This window comes from Camellia sinensis, chromosome 6 (assembly GCF_055761805.1).
Source record: "Camellia sinensis isolate YWXY chromosome 6, ASM5576180v1, whole genome shotgun sequence".
In the NCBI taxonomy this organism is placed as follows: Eukaryota; Viridiplantae; Streptophyta; class Magnoliopsida; order Ericales; family Theaceae; genus Camellia; species Camellia sinensis.
The window spans coordinates 133,722,456-133,745,308 of NC_138966.1; the positions used below are offsets into that span (position 1 = coordinate 133,722,456).

Below are 22,853 nucleotides of genomic sequence, written 5' to 3' on the forward strand. Positions count from 1 at the left end.
TGGAGGTTCACAGGAAGGAAAAAACTTATTCTCAAACAGAGTAAGTCTCAGTCCTTCCACCCAATGAGGGTTTTGCAGAAGAAGGGGTGCAGGAGGATCCATCTCTAAAGAATAAGGGAACTGAGGGGTTGTTTAAGCATTCAAACTAGTCAGAAAAGAAAATTTTTGCCCTCTGGGCTAAGAATGACGGGTTGTACGCTTATGCTTCCTCTGGACGACGAGTGGCTTGCACAATCTTCATAGGCATGGAGGACGTGTACCATGCTATGAGTAAATTATCTTTCAAACTGCGTCGGCGATCAATGGATACATATGGGTAAACCACTGAGCTCCGAACGAAAGGAAGGAAAGATGGAAGATCAGCGAATTCGACGAAGTGATGATTAATGCGCTCTCTCAGCTTAGATTCCTCAGGTTCTGGCCAGCCTCCCTAGCCAAAAGTCTTAGAAGAAGAAGAAGAAGAAGAAGCTGCAGCCTCATCCCACGCAGAATGTTTTTGGTTAGAAGAAGAGCTTCCAATATCCATGTTTGCAAAGTTTTGGGCTAGAGAATTATGAACAATAGGTTCGTAATCCAAAGGTCGATAGTTTTCAAAAGCTTACATGACTTGAATATAGGGAGATGGATTGGAGTGGCTAATAAATGCATGAAAATTCTTTCGAGGGAAAACATTATTATCTAACAACTCCTCATATGTTCGATCTATGTCAAAGAAAGTTTGCTTGGCCATGCAAGCTGTATCAGTCCTTTCGAATGCTTAGATAATGGGAAATGTTCAAGGTGTAGAAAAAAATTTAATGCAGGCGGTTGCAGTTCTAAGAAGATGTGAAACCCATGCATGTCCTAGGACGTGGTGAGGTGTTTTGATCCACTAATATCACCAAGTATTGGTATATTAGTACGGAGGGTAATGTTGGCTATATAAATTGTATAAGTCAATCACGATTCAACACGTGATATGAGAAGGGCAATTTGGGAAAGTAATATAAATCACTAACCATAGTCAGACACGTTTCAACCCATATTGGTAATAATGAGTCTGCATAGCACTGGAATGATCAAGGGATATAAGGTGATGTGGCCTAACAGTTATTCACAAGGTTCAAATTCAAAATCAGGAGCGAAGCCTAACTGCAGACATGGCGTAGTGGAACTAACTGTAAGAAAGCATGATCAGCGATCATGAAGGGATGTTTTGACGGTTAAAAGCTCATTTCGACGGTTATCATTGAGAAGTATAAATAGCAGAGAAGACTCTAGAAAGAAAAACCCAGACTTTGATCCAGAAATCAGTTTTATCTACTTTATTTTCCTTCCAGTTTTTATAATTCTTGTTCTTTATATTTTTGCACTTCAAATTCTTGTATTGCACTTCATTTATAGAAGTAGTTTCGAATAGCTTGTTGCTGTAAACCTCCACGAGGCTGGATCAGATCATTGTAAGTTTTTCATTTTTACTTAATGAAATGCTGCAATTGTTCTTCATTTAATTTGTTTACTAAATTCTCCTAAACAAGCCACCAGTAAAAGCCCTCTTCATTGAGGCTGAAAGAACTAAAACACAATCGTCTGATAATTGGTTAGCAATTAATCTTTTATAAAGACTGATTGATCATTGCTGGCACGTTTAAAATTACAATGCTAACTTTCGAAAGCCAAAAAAGCCAACATATATTATGGTGACTCAATGTATAATATAACTCACCTTAATATTGAGTCTTAGTATTTATTTCCTATTTTTGTTGTATTCTCTCTCTCTCTCTCTCTCTCTCTCTCTCTCTCTCTCTCTCTCTTTTCTTTTCGTTCGATCCCTTACTATTTCACAGCCCCCTCCCTCCCTTATATACACATTTCTTAGTGCTAACTCATCCCATCATGATGACCTCATGGTTGATGACTCACCTCTCCTATTTGCTTAGATGGCACAAGTGACTTAATTCTATCTCTCCAGGACAATTGCCAAATCTTCTCTCATTAATGGTTGATTTGCTTAATCCCTAGGAGATCTCCTACATCATATAGTTGATAAGGCAAATTGATTTATGTATACTTTATTATTATTATTATTATTATTATTATTATTATTTTACCTTAATTTTACATTGACTCTAATTAATAATTTAAATTATACTTTATTAATTATTTTATTTTTTTATTATTATTATTATTATTATTATTATTATTATTATTATTATTATTATTATTATTTATTTATTTATTAAATTATATATTATCACATGCAACCATAATTATATATAACTATAAATATTTATGTGGTATTTAATTAAACATTCATGTCTCACAAATTTTTCATAAGACATCTTTTGGAGTTTATTTTTACCAAGTTAATTTATAGTATTTTTCAAAAAAACGGATTTTGAAAACAAAACCAAACACTAAATTAGATTTTAGTCTTCTGAATAGATTCATATATATACATTAAATAAAAATATATTGTATTCATGTATAAATTAAATAAAAATATATTCTTCAACTTGAAAATCGGCTCCTCTATACCCTCAAAAGATCTACAATTCAGCTCACGATCCATGTAAAATCAAAAACACTCATTAGAGCACAATCAGCCTATGCCCAAATTCATCCGATGACTTCACATATCATACTACAATTTAAGATAATATCTAATAGCGGATATAAAAACATGTACATATCTACAATTAAAAAAGTAAACCCATCAAATAGATCTAACGAAATCAATCATGATTTGCAGCAGAGACTCAATCAGTTAATAGAAAATCCATGATTAAGATGGGTTTTGCATTGCATTTTCCCAGTTGCCGAACAGAGCTGTAAAAAAAAAAAAAAAAAAAAACCCTAGAGCAATACAATCGGAAGGAATCGGCGTAGGAGGAGTACTGACTTGATTCGGGAAGAAATGAATTGGAAGAAAATAATGAGGTGATGTAACTTAGAAAAATACAAAAAATTAATCAAGGGAATTTATGTAGTGCTAAATAAATATACGTTTTGAATTTTTATAAAAAGATTGACAGAAAATAAAGAAGTGATGTAACTTAAAAAAATACAAAAAAATATTTTAAAAAATACGCTTTTTTAATAGTTTCTAAACAATCCCGTAATATTACTCGGTCTCGTTTGTTTTGTTCGGGGATGGAATTAGGGTTCGTTATACCAATAATTCCTTAACTATTACTTAATATCAATTTATTTTTTTATTTATCAATTCTTATATTTTAACTCTTTCAATTACAAAAAAAAAAAGGATTTTTGTTAATAAATCTCATTTAGAAGGGTTCTAACCCAAGAAGTCTATGAAGGAATTTTTTAACCCACTTAGTCCCATGTATTTATACTTTTATTCCATAAAGTCATTTTTCTTGATTTATACTATTTTCATAGACTTTTATGCCTTTATATTTAATATTGATATTTGATGTTGGAAGAGGAAAGAGAAGGGAAAGGACCAATGTATAGAAAATTTCATACACAAATTAAATAACATTGATGATATTATTTTATATTATTATATAATTTGAATATATTTTTAATTGACAACACATTAAAAATAATGTGAACATTCTCTCATCTGATGTGAATATATTTTTAAGTGACAACACATTAAAAATAATGTGAACATTCTCTCTCATCTGATGTGAACGTTCACAACACCTTTCTGAAAAATTCTATCTTATCTAATATGGTGATATGAACGTTCACAACATGTTAATCTTCTTATTTTTAATTGACAACACATTAAAAATAATGTGAATATTCTTTCTCATCTGATGTGAACGTTCACAACACCTTTTCGAAAAATTCTCTTTCATCTAATGTAGTGATGTGAACGTTCAGAACATATTAAATTTTCAATTGACAACACATTCTTATTCACAACATGTAATAATGTGAACGTTCACAATATGTGAACATTCTTTCTCATCTAATGTAGTGATTTGAACGTTCACATTCGTATGTTTTAGTATGAATATTCACATCATGTGATGTGAATATTCACATCATGTAATTGACAACATAATGATAAAAATTCATTTTAAATTAATATGAATACAATAACAGTCAACATCCTGATGAATGGAAACTATCAAAACATAAAGACAATCAACATTAATAGAGGGCATGAGAGATTGGGGGTGTTTTGGTCTTCTTACCTCAAATAAGATCTAATGGAATAGTCAAAAAGGATATGGGTTGAATGGAATAAAACTCTTAAAAAGAGGACTTATCAAAAAAGCTCCCTATAAAAAATATTACTTTGAATATCTTCGTAAAGGATATATTCGTATGATATTTATAATTCAATGGCTAATATGTACAGATTTAAAAATGAAAAGAATAAAATGATAATTTGATAATAATTAATAGGGTCTTAGTATAATTAATTTGTAGAATTATACTATTTACAGTTCACTTCACGATTCATTTTGGGATTCATGTATGAATCGACTCCAATTTATTTATTACTATTTTAGTAAGATAAATATAATTTAAATTCAATATTATGAGTCAAGTTGGTTAAATCAGTTTCACAAAAAAAAAAATTCGTTAAAAAACTTTCCTTGAACAATTAACATGACACGTGTATCACAAATGTGTATCAATTATACTACGATAGTAATAACTAAAAAAAAAAAAAAAAGAGTTATAACCAAACATTACATGAGATATATAATTAAATTATTTTTCAATCATAACTAAAAAAATATCATAACCAACGACATTACAAATCATAACCAAAATAATGTCATAATTAACCTTATTATGTGTCAGAACTAACAACATAGTAAGTCATAACTAAATACATAAAAATCATAACCAAAGGTCCATATGATACAAATCCATAAAAATTTTCAAAATTTTAAAGTATTTTAAGTTTTGAAATTAAAAAAAAATATATTTAATTTTTTTCTTCTTATTATATTCTATGTAGTGTTTTTAGAACAATTTCTTGAATATCACGTGAGACTATATTATCCTTTTTGAATAATTTTATGGTTGGTAGGATTTGGACTTGAATTTATATTATGCTTTTTGACTTAGATATTATTGTGCCCTTAAATTTATTTATTTGGGTAAATTATATTTTTCTTCTTTCAAATTATCATTCGAATTTTACTTTAGTCTCTTATCTTTTACTTACTAATTAAGATTTTAAACTTCAACCATTGTTTCAATGTAATTCTTCCATCATTCATAGTTTAAAAAACAGGCAAAAGTGCACAAGCATTGGTCACATGAGTACATTTTTAGGGCATTAAAGAAAACAAATATGAAAAAGAAAAATTAGACATTAAATCTATTACTTTGACTCAAATTCCATCTTGGCTATTCATATTTCAATTTTCACCCAAATTTTAAACAATGAGATTACGGAAAAACTATGTTAAAACTCGGGTTGAAATCTAGGAGTTTAATTGTTACAATTAAAAGTTGATGAACCAAAATAAAATTAAGGTAAAAAATGAAGGGTGGAAAGTGTAAATTATCCAAGTTTTTATTTTATTTTTGGATGGATGAAGAACCTTAGATAGAGTAAATACTCGAATATTAAAAAAGCAAAGAAGGTTGATCTCCAAATGTCAATTTTGAACAACAATTTAACAATGACTAAAGAGTAAGATCCATATAAGACATGCAATTTCAAGAAAAAGACATACAACAAACTGATAATTTTAAAGGGATACAGACAGTAATTCTAGTCATACAATCTTAGTTGGGGACATTTCACATGAACACATTTTTGTATAATACAATCTAACCAAAGGAGAAAAGTGACAGCTTTTTTATTCAAGCATTAGATTAAATATAGATTAAAATTGCTGATGAAGATACTAAAGCCACCACTTGAAGTCTTGTAGAGGAAACCATTATTGGAGGACCTTGGAAGTAACCTTGAGCAGCAAAAGAAAAAACATGCTTTAGTTCACTTAGGAAAAAAGAAAAGAAAAAGAAAAAAAACACATACCAATAAGTCCTATTAACTAGACTTATTTATCTACAAATCTTGACTAATAAATTTATCACTGTAAATTTATTCATAAAAACAAGAGAGACTGATAAATTTATCAATAAAATTTAATGGGTAATCAGTCCCAAAAGTAGGACCTATTGGGGTTTGTGTCAAAAAAAAAAAAATAGGGAGTTGAGGGAACGAAGTAATCTGGTACAGTAATGGTATATATAAACAAACTTTTCAGTAAATTTTGTTACCACTAGACACAAAGTTAATGGAGTCTACATTAATAAATATACATGGAATCTATGTTTTTTGTCTAGTAATAAAAGTCCATTTCTATATAGCATTTTCCATTTTGATATGCATATGCATAGCTCAGGGAGGTATGATACACACCTTAAGGTTTTCATGTTGCAAAATCTCTTCCCACTTTCCAGTCTTGGTTCAACCCTTCATTCAAGTAAGTATTTTTGATGTTATGCAATTCACTAATAACACTCCCCATTTCCACTCGATCTCTTGGTGATTCCATTGAACATGCAACTCCAATTCTTAGAATGGAAACCATGCAGTCTTTAATCTACCTTGTTGTTTTATGCTCCAATAGGATGTAGGGATCCACAATCTCCATCACTCGTTCAGGCAAAGCATTCTTAACGAAGTTATGTAGATTCAGATGATCCTTAAACATATCGTCAGTTGGTTTCTTACCTGTAAACATCCCCAACAAAAGAATTCCAAAACTGTATGCATCCCCTAGTGTGGAAGCCATGTCACCCATGCCATACTCTGCAAAATGTTTCTAATGTTAGTGTGAAAGTCAATCTGGTTAGTTGACATAATTGTAATCCCAATAAAAAATGTATTTAATAATTTTCTTAAGGCAATTTTAATGTTGTATAATGGCCTTAATTTCAAGTTTTCTGGTTGGTGCGTGCATGTGACTGAGTGAGATCATTGTTAAGAATGACATAGTTTAATTATATTTTTCATTGAAAGCAAACAGATATTAGTCTTGCATTGGAAAGGTATGTCAAAATCAACTATGACAGCTTCCAAGAATTTAGTAAGATTTTGGAAAATACTTTGGTTGCAAAGTGCTATAATAATTCTTTCCACTAGTAGATAACTTTCATACTAGAATTAAATAAAGAAGATTTTCTTTTTCTTTTTCCTTTTTTTGTTCTAAAAAAAATTTAAAATAAGAAGAAGAAGAAAAACAGAGGAGGAGGTATAGAGGATTAACTCAAGTTTGCTAACAGTGAGGAGGTGGAAGCACACATTGGGAGCATTCAAAAATGACATAGAAAATGTATAAAAAAAAAATCCTTACAGGTGCCCACTATTTTGTAGGAAGCCATGGTTTTTTGTATGGTTGTTTATGCTGAAGTTATTCTACCATGCAAGGTGTATATATAAGTATGTGTGTGTGTATATATATATTACTTTTCCTATTGCAAGCTCAATTTTTCTACTCCCGAGGAAATAGAAAAGATTTTGTACCTGGAGCAACATAGCCGATGGTTCCCCTTATCGCAATTGAATTGCTTTGACCTTGTGCCACATCACTTGAAACGGTAGAAATAATTTTCGCTAACCCGAAATCTCCAATATGGACTATCATCTCATCATCCAAAAAACATTGCTTGGTTTTAGATCACCATGAATAATTGTTGACTCACAACCACAATGAAGATACTCAAGTGTAGAGGCAATATCAATGGAAATGCCCATCTTCTGGATTAGTTTAAGATTTCTAGGATCTTCTAGTTGCTCATTGTCTCCAACACCGACTTGATGCAACCAATTGCCCAAGTTTCCATTGGCCATAAATTCATATACCAGAGCTTTGAATTCATTACCATGGAAATCCACACTGGAACAAACACACAAAATTTTCAATAGATTTCGATGTCTTATGGCTCTTAGTGCCTTGCATTCTGGCATGAAGCTCTTAGAAGCTCCTCTAGTCTGAAGATTGAGCACTTTCACTGCAACAACCATCTGAACGTGATCAAGAATCCCTTTGTAAACTGAAGCATAGCTCCCAACACCAATTAGATTAGCCTCTGAGAATCCATTGGTGGCTTTGAGAAGCTCTGCATAAGACACCCTCAAAAATTGTTGTTTGATTGATGGCATGCTAGAGGTCTTCTTTTTTGAAACATGATGCCATCGAAGAAATATAAAGAAACTAACATACAAAGATAAAAATATCACAAGACCAACCACCACTAGGATAACTTTCATCCTGTGAGATAGCTTATTCTTGCTTGATTTGGAGGATGGACAAGGAGGAAGGTCTAATTCTGCAATACCTTCACATAGCTCATTATTTCCAACAATTGAAACTGTACTCCCATTTTGAAACACTCCTTGTATTGGAACTTGTCCATGTAGCATATTAAAAGACAAATTCAACATATCTAGTTGAAGCTCACCTAGATAACTTGGGATCACGCCCGACAAATTGTTGTGTGAAAGATCCAACACTCTTAAACCCCTCATCAATCTTAAACCTTGAGGTATCTCTCCCACAAATGAATTAGCCTCCAAGTGAAGCCATTCCAGACTCAAACAATTGCTTAGAGTGTTTGGTATGGGTCATGATAATTTATTATAGGACACATCCATGTTTGCAAGGTTTTTCAAAGACCCGATTTCTGATGGAAGAAAACCGGTTAGTGCATTGTGATCTAATATGAGGGATGTTGAAATGGAGGAGAGACTCATAATTTCAGGGGGTATTGAACCATTGAAATTATTTTTATAAAGGTCTAATTCCAACAAGCTATGACAGTTGCCCAAAGTGGGAGGTATGCTTCCATGGATGTTGTTTTCTCCCAAGTTAAGAGTAATCAACGAAGTCAAATTACCAATCGAAGATAGAAGTTCTGTGAATTTGTTCTGGTCTAACATCAGAACTTGCAGCTTATGAAGTCTGCCGATGGAGGATGGAATAGGGCCAACAAGATTGTTCACTGCCATAGATAAGACAGTGAGGTTGAGGAGGTTCCCGATGCCTGAAGGAATGCTTCCATGTATTTGATTAAACCTCAAATCTATCACTACAGGAAAAAAGGGTTACGGTGGCGTTTTTTTAACGACGTTTTTTTAAACGTCACTGTTATTAACATTTAACGGCGTTTTATAAACGCCGCATATTCTTTTTAACCAAAACGGCGCCGTTTTATAACAGGAGGCGTTGAAAAACGCCTCCGAATGCGGTGTACCGCACGCCCCTTCTCAACCCTTATTTTGTATCTGGCCCTCTCTCAACCCATACGCATACATCATTTTATCTGAGCCCTCTCTCTCTCTCTCTCTCTCTCTCTCAACCCTCTCTAAGCTCCATCGAAGTAATTTCGAAGCTCCATCGAAGCTCTAGATCGAACCGATTTCGAAGCTCCGTTGAAGATTCAGTGATTTCCAGCGAAGATTCAGATATTCGAAACTCCATCGAAGCAATTTCGAAGCTCCATCGAAGCTCCAGATCCAACCGATTTCGAAGCTCTGTTGAAGATTCAGTGATTTCCAGTGAAGATTCAGATATTCGAAGCTCCATCGAAGCAATTTCGAAGCTCCATCGAAGCTCCAGATCCAACCGATTTCGAAGCTTTGTTGAAGATTCAGTGATTTCCAGCGAAGATTCAGATATTCGAAGCTCCATCGAAGCTCCAGATCCAACCGATTTCGAAGCTCCGTTGAAGATTCAGTGATTTCCATCGAAGATTCAGATATTCGAAGCTCCATCGATGCAATTTCGAAGCTCCATCGAAGCTCCAGATCCAACCGATTTCGAAGCTCCATTGAAGCTTACAGAGCGAGACCACTTCATCATTCTTGGCTGTGATGGCCTGTGGGGGGTATATCATCTGTCCACTATCTCTTTTGCCTTCATTTTAAAACTATTTTGACTTTGTTTTGTGCTCCAAATGTCATGATGATGCCTTCTTTGGTGAAACAGATGCAATGCCTGGAGGAGAGTGCTGAATCCCCGAGGGAAAGAAGTTTAAAATTTTACAAAGGATGTCGGAAATACACGTGAGTACATTTTTAATCTTGTCTCTGAACTTTTGCCTGATTTACGAATTCAACTTTTCTTTCATATTTTTTAACTTTTTCTTGCAATTGCCGTATATCTTTGAATTTCGATTATATTTGATTTTATTTATGTATTCAATCATTCATTTGCATAAATTTGATATGTTGTTGCTTCAATTTGATTAGGCACCATTAATTGAACTTCAATTTATAGCTGTTCCCTATGTTAAGATGTTAATGTCATCTAATTTTCAACCATAACTCTGTTTTCAGGATAATATGCTTCAATAAGTTGGTGTTCTTTTTCCCCGGATGTTCTAAACTTTTTAATATCTTTGTTTTGATGAACAATTTTGGTTTGAAAAAGAAGTGAAACATATTAGATAGGAATGTGTACGGGGAGCAAATATTCCGGCGTGCCCGTATTCCTTTCTTCCGAGTTCCGTCGATGTCCGATCACCTGCGAGCAAGTAATGGTGAGCTACCCGGCGGTGTGTGGCCGGAAAAACCCTCCGACGGTCAAGTTAGCACACACCTTAGAGGGAATAGAGAGAAGGGAGAGAGTGTTTTAGTGTAAGAAATTCCTTACAGAGTGTTCGTCTGTCCCGTATGGGGGGGCGCAGACATGCTTATATACCTTCTGAGCCCCATATCCACTCCCTGTCATCTCCTGACATGTGGCTCTGCTATCCCATCTGTCAGCATAAACCATGCCATTCATCACCTGCTCTCAACTGCCTGCCACATAGTTGGTGCTCGGCAGCCGAGCTGCCCTACCCCGGTCGTACCATGCTTCATACCTTAAGCGCCTAACCGGATAAACAAACGGTGGACCGGGCTAAGCGGCATCCCGGCCGAGCCTAGCCCGGATGCTCACTTTGATCGGCCTTCTCGCCGGTCAATCAATTACCTCGGCTGACCGCGCCTTTCCGAGCGCCGGTCTCTCGGTCTGTCTGGTTTCGATCATCCTCGGACCAAGCATCCTGGTCTGACCGGTCACTTCCCGACCGAGCAACTTCTGCACGGTCCGGGGCGGCACACAGTCCAAACCTTGCCCGGCCCAAGTTCTGGTAGCCCATCTCCGGGTGAACAGTTGATCATCTCGGCCCAATGCACTGCTGGGCCCTCAGCTTGCCCGGTCGATACCCCGGCCCAACACCGGATCATAAATCACCCTCTCAATTGCCCCTTAATCCCGTCCGCGAAAGCGTGACTGGGATTACTCACTTCGACCGAGATAACATTTCTCCGGTCGTCAAGACGCCAAGCCTTTGCCGAGCTAATCTGCTATCCTTACCCGGTCATGTTCCTCGGCTTACGGCCTTTTCGTCGAAAGTAACTCGGCTGGCTCTTCGTCTCTTCATCCCGTCGCTTCAATCCTGACGTAGCCATAAATGGGGACACGTGGCGAGCTCCCATTGGTCATCGAGAAGCCAACCCGCCGTTATTGTCAGATTTTGAATTTGGGCGGTCTCTTTCGCCTATACAAACTCCCCCCCCATCGTTCCATTTTTTCCTACTGCTGCCTCCATCTCTGACGGTTCTGAAGCTCAAGCTCGACTGCCATTCTGCCATTCTTCGTGTTTAGGAAGAACACCCTCAGCCCTTCACAGGTAAGATACTCAATCCCTTTTATGTTGCTATTTTCTTTTATTTTACACACATTAGGGCACAAAAACGTAGCTTTTAGGGCATTGACCATTGAATACGTCACAAACCTCCCACTGTTCTTGGCGTTCTTCGTCTTCCTGAAGAACGCTGAAGAACTGGGGTGAACCGGGCTCTGGGCCTTCTTTTGATCCAAAAAACCAACCAAACCGGGCAAACAACATGTTTGTAATAACCACGGCACAAACCGAGATAACCCAATTACTCGATCGCCTAACCGGGCTAAAATTAGGTCTGCTTGGGCGACCGAGCTCCTTAATTAGTCAACCGAGGTGGTTTGGCACCCTTACCGACCGAGCTGAAGTCTAGCTCCTAATGCGAAACCGCGCTCACTTACACTTGCCATCCTTTTCCTGCAGAGTCCAAGGGGACCACTGCCATTCCTGAACCTCTCAGGACCGAGCTGCAGCCAATTACCACCGTGCCCAACCCATCAACCGGGCTATAGTAAGTCGGCCACGAATGGGGAAATTCCGCTTCCTAGTGGACACTCCGGCCGCGCTAGCCGCTTTCAGAGAGGATTACGGCGTCCCGGCCGACGTCCATCTCGAGCTGGCCGAAGAAGAAACCACGCCTTGGGGTAAGGAGGAATGCCCCTTCACCGTGCTGTCCATTGTCGAAGGGGGCCTTCGTTTCCCTCTTAACCCGCTGATTACCGAGTTCTTACGCCGAACCGGGCTAGCGCCAACCCAAGTGTCCACCAACACATATAGAATAATCAACGGCGTACACGAATTGAACCAACGGCTAGGCACCAACTTAGGCCTAGCCGAGATATTGAGGCAATACACAATGGGCCACACCGGTGACGGCCTGGCTTACTACTTGAAAATAAGACCGGGCAAGGAAAAAATCGTAACCGGCACCCCGGATAAAGATATGCACGACGATGATTTCTTCTGGGTGTCCGGCAATTACGAAACAGCCGAGGTGCCGGGCTGGTTCATAAGCAAGGACTTCGGTTCTTCATGTAAGCCACTCAAACTTGCTCGGTGAACTTTATTCTTTAGTTTTACTAATCGGTTTCCCTGTTTCTTTTGCAGCTATCCAAGCCTTGCAGGCCAACTACCAATTCCCCAACGTCGAGGCAATTCGGGCCGTGCTTAGGTACCGTCACCGAGACTGCAACGAATTGCTCGGCTACACACCGACTTACAGATATTCTGCTCCGCGCCGGAGTAGAGTAACTGACTTCCTCAGAGCTCCTTCGCCACCTCCAGATCCAACCCTACCAGACGTCCCATTAATCCGGTTAACCGACGAGCAAGAAATGGCCAAAAGATCTCGGATCAAAAACCTTCTAACCGCGACCTCAGCCGAGATACCGAGCGTCACCACCCGCTCCCCGGCTGCCGGTCAATCGAGCGCAGCCGTCGTAGCCCTTGCTTCTCCAGCTCCAGCTGCCGTGCAATCTGCCAGAGAAGCGCGCCGGGCTGGAAAAAGACCAAGAGCAGATCCCTCCGCCGAGCTCGTCGCCGAGCTGACAACCGAACATCCTGCTGAAACTCCTGCTCCCGTGCCCGCTTGGCGTCCTCAGCTGAAGCACCGGGGACAGGACATCCCGGCGACTGCTTCGATCAAGGCTGACAAAGAACATTTGCTCGCCTTCGATCTCTCCAAAGCATTTCTCCTACCGGGCGACGTGGTAGGCAGTGACCACGTCCCTGACACCCGGCTGGTAAAATCCTCTGTGAAGTCCATGGCCAGGGTAAGTCGGCGTTCTTTTTAATATTGCACAAGTGTTTGCTCGGTCCTTCTTGCTCGGTCCCCTTTCTGATGTACTTTGCTTCTTTGTGCAGGCCATTCAGAAACAACATTTGGTCTTGGAGCGCATCCACCGGCTTAGGCAGAAAGCCAACGACACTGCCAGCCATGTCGAAAGCCTTCAAGCCGAGCTCGGCCGGGCTAAAGCTTCTCTCGAGATGGCCAACCATGATAATAACAGGCTGCTCGGTCAACTGAACGCAGCCGAGAAAAAACAAAACGAGCTCCAGGCCGAGGTTGACACTTTGAAGAAGGCAAAGAAAAAGGCTTGCCGGACTGCCAACAACGCGGGTTTCAACGAGGCCGAGATGAATTATAAGAAGCAAGTCTTTGCAACACAAGACATATACTTCCAGGCTGGCTGGAAATTCGCTTGCGAACAGCTCGGTCAAGGCTCTGACACCGACGTTTTTGCCAATCCTCCCAAAGCTTCACTACCGGTCTACCTCGTGCCATATGCAAATGATGTATTTAGTGCGCTTCAAGCGGAGGCCGAGGAGGGGCTTGAAGAAGGAAGTGATGAGACAGATTCGGAGGCTGAAGACGCCGTAGTGGAAGTGCAGCCCGGTCAAGTTGAGCCCGGTGCCCAAGAAGCGAGCCCAACCACCAACCTCGAGACTGCCGAGGATGAATTCACCAATCTATCCCCCCTGGTTTAGTTTTTTTTTTTTTTTTTTTTTTCTTTTTTGCATTTTTGCTTTCCACAATGCTGATGTAACCGGGCTTGGTCCCCACTTTTTGTAATGAATTTCTTATCAATGAAAATTCAAATTTTTGCAAGTGTATGCACAGTTGTAATCAGTTCTGTCTTCAGCAAAATATCTCGGTATAACTCATCGAACCGGAATACATAACACGGTCTAAGTACTTCAGCAGAACAAGACAAATTCATGAACCGAAATAGCCACTTCGGCTGTAACTAAGTTGAACAAATCAACACTTCCAACCGGAGTACATCATCTCGGTTGAGGATCCTAAGTTGGACAAAACACCAACTCTCCCAACCGGAGTACACCATCTCGGTTGGGATCCTAAGTTGGACAAATCGCCAATTCTTCCAACCGGAATACACCATCTCGGTTGGGGGATCCTAAGTTGGACAAATCGCCAACCCTTCCAACCGGAGTACACCATCTCGGTTGGGGGATCCTAAGTTGGACAAATCGCCAACTCTTCCAACCGGAGTACATCATCTCGGTTGGGAGTCCTAAGTTGGGCAAAACCCAACTCTTCCAACCGGAGTACATCATCTCTGTTGGGAATCCGAAGTTGGACAAAACACCAACTCTTCCAACCGGAGTACATCATCTCGGTTGGGAATCCGAAGTTGGACAAAACACCAACTCTTCCAACCGGAGTAAATCATCTCGGTTGGGAATCCTAAGTTGGACGAAACACCAACTCTTCCAACCGGAGTAAATCATCTCGGTTGGGAATCCGAAGTTAGACAAAACACCAACTCTTCCAACCGGAGTACATCATCTCGGTTGGGAATCCGAAGTTGGACAAAACACCAACTCTTCCAACCGAAGTACATCATCTCGGTTGGGAATCCGAAGTTGGACAAAACACCAACTCTTCCAACCGGAGTAAATCATCTCGGTTGGGAATCCTAAGTTGGACAAGACACCAACTCTTCCGACCGGAGTACATCATCTCGGTTGGGGATCCGAAGTTGGACAAAACACCAACTCTTCCAACCGGAGTACATCAGCTCAGTTTTAAGCATTAAAAGAACAAAAGTGCTAGTGCTGGGCGAAATTACTTCTATAAATTGACAAAAAGAATTACATTCTGCTTTGCAAGCCAAAAAATTTCTTTACAAAAAGAGGAAAGTAAAAGCTTAAAAATAGTACAGTTTCAAGTTGGCCGCATTCCATGGCCGGGGTATGGCTCTTCCTTCTAGATCCTCCAAGTGGTAAGCCCCCTTGCCAGCCAGACCAATGATCTTGTAGGGTCCTTCCCAATTTGCCCCTAGTTTGCCTTCTCCTGGTACCAGGGTGTTGCCCATAATCTTCCTCAAAACCCAATCCCCAACTTTGAACGGTCTGGGGTGCACTGTCTTGTTATACTTCTTGGAGAGCTCTTGTTGGTAGGCGGCCACATGGATGAGGGCTTTCTCCCGGCGCTCTTCCGCTAGGTCCAACTCCAAGGCAATAGCCTCGGCATTTAGCTCGGGCTCAAAACTCTCAGTTCTGAGGGTGGGCATTTCAACTTCCAAGGGTATGACCGCCTCCATGCCATAAGCCAAAGCAAATGGAGTTTCCCCGGTCGAACGTCGCGGGGTTGTCCGGTATGCCCAAAGAACGCTCGGTAATTCTTCAGCCCACTTGCCCTTAGCCTTTTCCAACCGTTTCTTCAACCCATCCAGTATAGTCTTGTTTGATGCTTTGGCTTGACCATTGGACTGCGGGTAGGCCGGGGTGGAGTTGTAGAATTCTATCTTCAGATCTTCACAAAATCCTCTGAATAGGCGACCGTCAAACTGGGTGCCGTTGTCAGAGATCAAAATCTTGGGGACACCAAACCGCGTGACAACGTTCTGCCAGACAAATTGCTTCACGTCTTTCTCTTTGATGGTTGCCAAGCGCTCAGCTTCAACCCACTTTGTGAAGTAATCTGTGGCCGCGATGAAGAATTTCCGATTGCCCGGTGCTGTTGGCAATGGTCCCACTATATCTAGCCCCCACATGGCGAAAGGCCAAGGACTGGTGAGGGGAAGAAGTTCCCTGGCGGGCTGGTGGATCTGATGGGCGAATTTCTGGCATTTTTCGCACTTGCGGACATATCTTTGCGCGTCGGCCTGCATGCACGGCCACCAGTATCCCTGCGAAACAGCTCGGTAGGCCAAGGACCTGCCCCCGATGTGGCTGCCACAAATGCCTTCATGAATTTCAAACAAGAAGGACTCCACACTGTTCGGGTGCACGCACTTGAGATACGGACCGGTGAAGGACTTCTTATACAACGCGCCTGATGGAGAGAGCCAAAACCGCTCTGACTTCACCCGGATTTTGTGTGCTTCTTTCTTGTCCGCTGGAAGAGTCCGGTCTCTGAGGAACAAGATCAAGGGGTCCATCCATGAAGGACCTAGCTCGGCACAGAGTACATCCGTCTGCCCGGCGTTTTCAATGCTCGGCCGCGGAAGAAAGTCAATCAACAGGGGGTTTGGAGACGTACTATCGACCATGGAAGCGAGGCCGGCGAGTTCATCAGCCCGGCTGTTTTCTTCTCGGCCAATCTGCTGGACTCTGATTGCCTCAAACTGCTTGATATGGTCTCTGACCAGAGCTTGGTACTTCGCCATCCTGTCGTCCTTCGCTTCATAAATCCCTGAAACTTGGTTAACCACAAGCTGGGAATCACTATAAACCAGAAGCTCGGCAGCCTTCATTTGGATTGCGCTCTTGAGCCCAGCAAGAAGCGCCTCGTACTCAGCCTCGTTGTTAGACACCGGGAAGCCGAGTGTGATAGAATGCTCAATGGTTAGGCCATCCGGGGATATAAGAACGATACCTAGGCCGGCACCATGACGGTTGGATGCTCCATCAACAAAAAGCTTCCACATGTCCCCCACAAAAAGCTTCCAACAGTCAGATGGGTCCTGAGAGTTGCGAAGGGCAACGGGATCACAACTGCTCGGCTGTGCGGTGTCAAGTTTGGTGTTGACCGGTTCAAATTCAGTGCCCCTTTGTGATTCGACACCGGACTCAGCAAGTATGCCTGAAATGCTCAAGTCCGTAGGCGAATCACCAGGTTGCGGTGTGAAGCCGGCCGCAAGGTCTGAGCTGCCTGAAACCATTACTCCTCTCCTTGAGGATTCGGCACCGGACTCAGCAAGTTGGTTCAGAATGCCCAAGTCCGTAGGCGAATCATCAAGTTCTGAGCTGTGCGGAACCATGCCTTCCCCCCTTGGTGATGCCGTACCGGACAGAGTGGATGGATTGGTGATAGACAACTCCGTCATCGCATCGCCGGGTGGTATTACCGTGCAAAGTGAGGGAACTTCGATGGTGCGCGCTAACTCCGCGGCGCGACCTTCTTCAGCTGGTTGTTCCTCGGTTGGCATTGGGTGCGTCTCATCATCTGCCTCGGCAATGTCGACCGGGCATACCGGATGAGTGCCAGGTGAGAACTCGGCAACAAAATCGGCCAAGGTTTGCGCTTTGATTGCGGTTCGCGGCTGGAACTTCACTTCGAACTGTCCCAACTCGACCGCCCACTTTAAAATTCGGCCTGAAAAGTCTGCGCGCTCAAACAAGGCCTTGAGGGGAAACTCGGTCAGTACGACGATGGGATGGGCGTGAAAATAATGTGCCAATTTCCTCGAAGCCATCATTAGTGCCAACGCAAGCCTTTCTAGCGGCAAGTACCTCGTCTCAGCCGGCAGCAAGGTCTTACTTACGTAAAAAATTGGGAGGTGCTTGATTCCTTCAGCCCGGACTAACACCGCACTTACTGCGTGCTGGGAGACGGCGAGGTAAAGGTAGAGTTCCTCACCGGGCTCTGGTGTAACCAACAGCGGCGGAGAAGACAAATAATTCTTGAGCTCGGCCAAAGCTCGGTCACACTCGTCATCCCATGAGAACTTTGACTTCAAGGCTAGAAAGAAAGGGCGGCAGCGATCTGATGACCGGCTTATAAATCGATTGAGCGCGGCGGCCATCCCGGCCAGATGCTGCACGTCCTTAGCCGAGCTGGGCTGCTTCAATTCTTGCACGGCTCTGATCTGAGTAGGGTCTGCTTCGATGCCTCGGTTCGTGACTAAGAATCCCAAAAATTTCCCGGACCCCACGCCAAAGGCACACTTCGAGGCGTTCAAGCGCAGCTTGTGCTTCTTTAGAATGGCGAACATCTCGGTTAGGTCGGTCAAATGGTTTGCCTCATGTCGGCTCTTTACCACCATATCATCGATGTAAGCCTCCATCGTCCGGCCGAGCAAAGGAGCAAACATTTTGGTCACCATCCTCTGAAAGGTTGCCCCGGCGTTTTTCAAACCAAAGGGCATAACTCGATAGCAGAAGAGTCCCCTTGGAGTCGTGAAAGAGGTGATCTCTTGGTCAGGCCCATGCATGGCAATCTGGTGATAGCCGCGGTATGCATCCAAGAAACTGAGCCGATTGTGTCCAGCCGTCAAATCCACTAGCTGGTCAATGCGCGGCAAAGGGAAGCTGTCTTTTGGACAAGCTCGGTTGACTGTCTTGTAGTCAACACAAACTCGCCACTTTCCATTCTTTTTAGGCACCACTACCGTGTTGGAAATCCACCGAGGGTAGTGCACTTCCTGTATTGCTCGTGCTTCAAGCAAGTTTTTTACCTCCTCTGCTACTACCTCGGCGTGATGCAGCGCCGACCTCCTTGCTCGCTGGATGACTGGTTTTGCGCCAGGGAAGACATTGAGGTGATGGCAGATAAAACTTGGGTCAAGGCCGGGCATGTCGTAGGGAGACCATGCAAAGACTTCGATATTTGCCACCATAAACTCAATCATCTCGGTTCTCTCCATGGCCGAGAGACTTGAACCGAGCAAGAAGAATCTGTCCGGCTGCTCGGCATCAATCCGCACCTCAACCAATTCTTCAACAGCCTTGTCCTCGGCTTTGGTGCCAACATCATCCAGGACACTCTGATCCTCCGGTCCCTCGATCATTTGAACGAATCCTTTGGCAGCCCGGCTCCCGTTGACCGCCACGAAGCATTGCTTGGACATGACCTGATCACCCCAAATCTCCTCGATTGCCCCCATAGCCGAGGGGAATCTCATCACCTGGTGGTAGGTCGATGCTACGGCTTGCATGGCGTGAAGCCATCCTCTTCCAAGGATAAGGTTGTACGTTGAAGGGACTTGTAGTACCCAAAACTCCACTTGCTTGACCACGGATCCCGCTTTGACCAGCAGGATAATCTTTCCCAATGGCCACTCCGGCTGCGAGTTAAATCCAACCAGTGGCGAAGTGGCCGGAGCCAAGTCTGTCTCACGGAGTTTGAGCTGTTTGAACGCATCATAATACATGATCTCGACCGAGCTTCCCTGATCGATCAAGATCCGTCTAACATCAAATTCTTTGACGCGTAATGTTACTACAAGAGCATCGTTGTGCGGCGTCTGGATACGCTCTAAATCTCTTGAGGTGAAACTTATCACGTCTTTCTCTTCTGTCTTCCCCCTCTTGATGGCAGGTTGCACTGACAACACTTCCCTCATATGCTCGGCCTTCTTGATCATGCCCCTGAGTTCGCAGACACGCTCCGGTTCCACGATTCCGTGGATGACATTAATAACTCCCTGTGGTGGTGCATCTCGGTCGTCCTGTCCCCTGGGATCGACCGGAGCCTGATTCGGTTTCACTCCGCCATCAATGTAAAGGTCCAGATGCCCGGCCACAACCAGTTCTTCCAAGTGTTGTCGCAGAGGCAAACAATCCTCAGTCCGGTGGCCCCTCTCCCGGTGAAACGTACAACGATACCGCGGATTGTAGCCCTTTTGTCCATCGCCCAATTTAGCAGGAAACCGGACATACTCCTCGTCTCGGATTTCACTAAGTATGCGATAGATTGGAATCTTGAAGACCGTGGTTATGCCAGTCCTTGCCTTCATTCTTCTGTTTGCGTCCTCAACGTCATCTCGGGGATAATCATCCCGGTCATTCCGACGTCCTCTACCCCGGTTTTTTCGATTTGAACCTCGGTCTGATTCCTCTGCTCGGTCATTTGAGCGGTTGGACTCCTGCCCAACTGCGTGCACCTTGCCTGCTGTCTTCTTGTCTGTTCCGACCGGAGTGGCCTTCACGGTGGAAGCCGACGCATCATCCTCTACTCTGATGTGCTCATTGATGCGCTGCATGAGCTGGCCCATGGAGGTCGATTGGTGCATGGTAAGCGAGTCCCGCAGTCTATGTCCGACCGGGAGACCGCGCTTATATTGCGTGATAGCAAGGTTGACCGGGCAGTCTAAGATCTCGTTGAAGGTTTCCCAATACCTTGAATTGTACGCCTTCAGTGTGTCGCACGGTTCCATCTTGACACTCAGCAAGTGATCAACTTCCTTTGGTGTTTTTGTGTTGGTTTTGAAGCGCGTAACAAACGCTTCGGCCAACTGATGCCACCGTTGTATGCTCCCTTCCGGCAACCTCTCAAACCACTTTAAGCCCAGCTCACCTAAACTGGACGGGAAGATTAGGCACATAAGTCCGTCATTTCGCCTATGTCCGGCCATGACCTGACGGAAGTGGCTCACATGCATGTAAGGATCGGTTTTGCCGTCGTAGAGTGTGAACTTAGGCTGGTGGAAGCCTGCCAGAAGCGGCGTTGTTTCTATTTCCAGGGAAAAAGGGGTGGCACTCAGCCTGGCCAGGTCTGTATCTTCAAATGCTGGCACTGTTTGGCGGGGTGGAGGCATTCCGACCTCCTCGCTGGCATGAACCCCGTAGGAGAGCCGCTGGAAAGCTGGTATTCTCTGAGCTTCGCGCCGGCGAGCCCGCTCCCTTAACACTGCCCGTAGGTCCTCTGACTGAGCGGAATAAGAGTACCTCGACATCGTCGCCGGACGTGAGGGTTTGTAAGTGCTGTCTTGCGCGCTAGACTTTTCTGCACGCATATCGGAATCACCAACCTGGTAACTCCTGGTGATGGAAATGGACTGAGTACGTCGCTGACTCTGATCGCCTGACCGGCGGGATGGGGTGTGCTCACTGTGGTCTCCCACTCCAGCTACACCTTTCCCTTTGACATGCCGCTTAAGATCCTCCATCTCCGCCGCCATCCGCCTGATGACAGCGTCTTGGTCCCTTAACTTGCTTTCCAGTCGCCTGGCGTGTGAGTCTCTCCGCCGGTGACCGTCTGGACTCCGTGAATGCCCATGACTCCTTCCGCGCTTATCCCGCGCGTCTCCTGACTGTCCTCCAGTGGGCGTCCCCAAGTCAGCCATTGGATGGACGGCAGGTGGTCCCTCTCTCCTTCGGGTATACTCCGGGGTGGCTCCGTCGATGGCGGACAACGGGAACTCGTCGTTGTTCGCCATGGACGGCGATCAGATGAACCTGGAAGACAAGGTTTTTTCTGTCAAGTTTCCCACAGACGGCGCCAATTGTACGGGGAGCAAATATTCCGGCGTGCCCGTATTCCTTTCTTCCGAGTTCCGTCGATGTCCGATCACCTGCGAGCAAGTAATGGTGAGCTACCCGGCGGTGTGTGGCCCGAAAAACCCTCCGACGGTCAAGTTAGCACACACCTTAGAGGGAATAGAGAGAAGGGAGAGAGTGTTTTAGTGTAAGAAATTCCTTACAGAGTGTTCGTCTGTCCCGTATGGGGGGGCGCAGACATGCTTATATACCTTCTGAGCCCCATATCCACTCCCTGTCATCTCCTGACATGTGGCTCTGCTATCCCATCTGTCAGCATAAACCATGCCATTCATCACCTGCTCTCAACTGCCTGCCACACAGTTGGTGCTCGGCAGCCGAGCTGCCCTACCCCGGTCGTACCATGCTTCATACCTTAAGCGCCTAACCGGATAAACAAACGGTGGACTGGGCTAAGCGGCATCCCGGCCGAGCCTAGCCCGGATGCTCACTTTGATCGGCCTTCTCGCCGGTCAATCAATTACCTCGACTGACCGCGCCTTTCCGAGCGCCGGTCTCTCGGTCTGTCTGGTTTCGATCATCCTCGGACCAAGCATCCTGGTCTGACCGGTCACTTCCCGACCGAGCAACTTCTGCACGGTCCGGGGCGGCACACAGTCCAAACCTTGCCCGGCCCAAGTTCTGGTAGCCCATCTCCGGGTGAACAGTTGATCATCTCGGCCCAATGCACTGCTGGGCCCTCAGCTTGCCCGGTCGATACCCCGGCCCAACACCGGATCATAAATCACCCTCTCAGAATGAAATTGAGAGAATGAACAAAGTTTACATTAGCAAAAATCTAATTTTCTTGTTATCCCTGTGATCTTGTCCTTGGCTAGAAATTCTGCATTATGTTGTTATTGATTTTCAAGGGAAAGATATATTGATTCTGCACAAACTTTTGTTAGTTGGATGAGTTTGGCTCCTTTGCCTTCCAAAGAAAGTGAAGAGTTATTGATAGGTTGTTGATTTGGGTCGTTTATGACCATCATACAGATACCAATTCAAACTAAGCCTTATGTCCCAATCAAGTATGGTCGGTTACATGAATCCTTTTTGCCCATTATGTTGGTAAAATATTATCAAGTTAGTGTATTTTATGGTAAGTGATGCTGGTGTTTCTGTTTGTTCTTTAACTTGCAGTGAAGGACTTGGCGGGGGATATGATGGGGACATTGCTTTTGCCAGTGCCCTAGAAAATTTTGGTGTAGGGCATAATGATCCAATTAGTGTGGCTTTCGGAGGTATGTCTAGATGTTGAAATTTTTTCTTGAAAGTTGCCTTGGGTAGTGAGTTGGATG

General features: G+C 43.3%; 1 pseudogene; it reads right to left on the minus strand.

The window, feature by feature from the left end:
- Nucleotides 1-7,576: 7,576 nt before the first annotated feature.
- Nucleotides 7,577-8,464, minus strand: LOC145793587 (putative LRR receptor-like serine/threonine-protein kinase At3g47570 pseudogene; annotated as a pseudogene).
- Between the last annotated feature and the right edge of the window lie 14,389 nt (nt 8,465-22,853).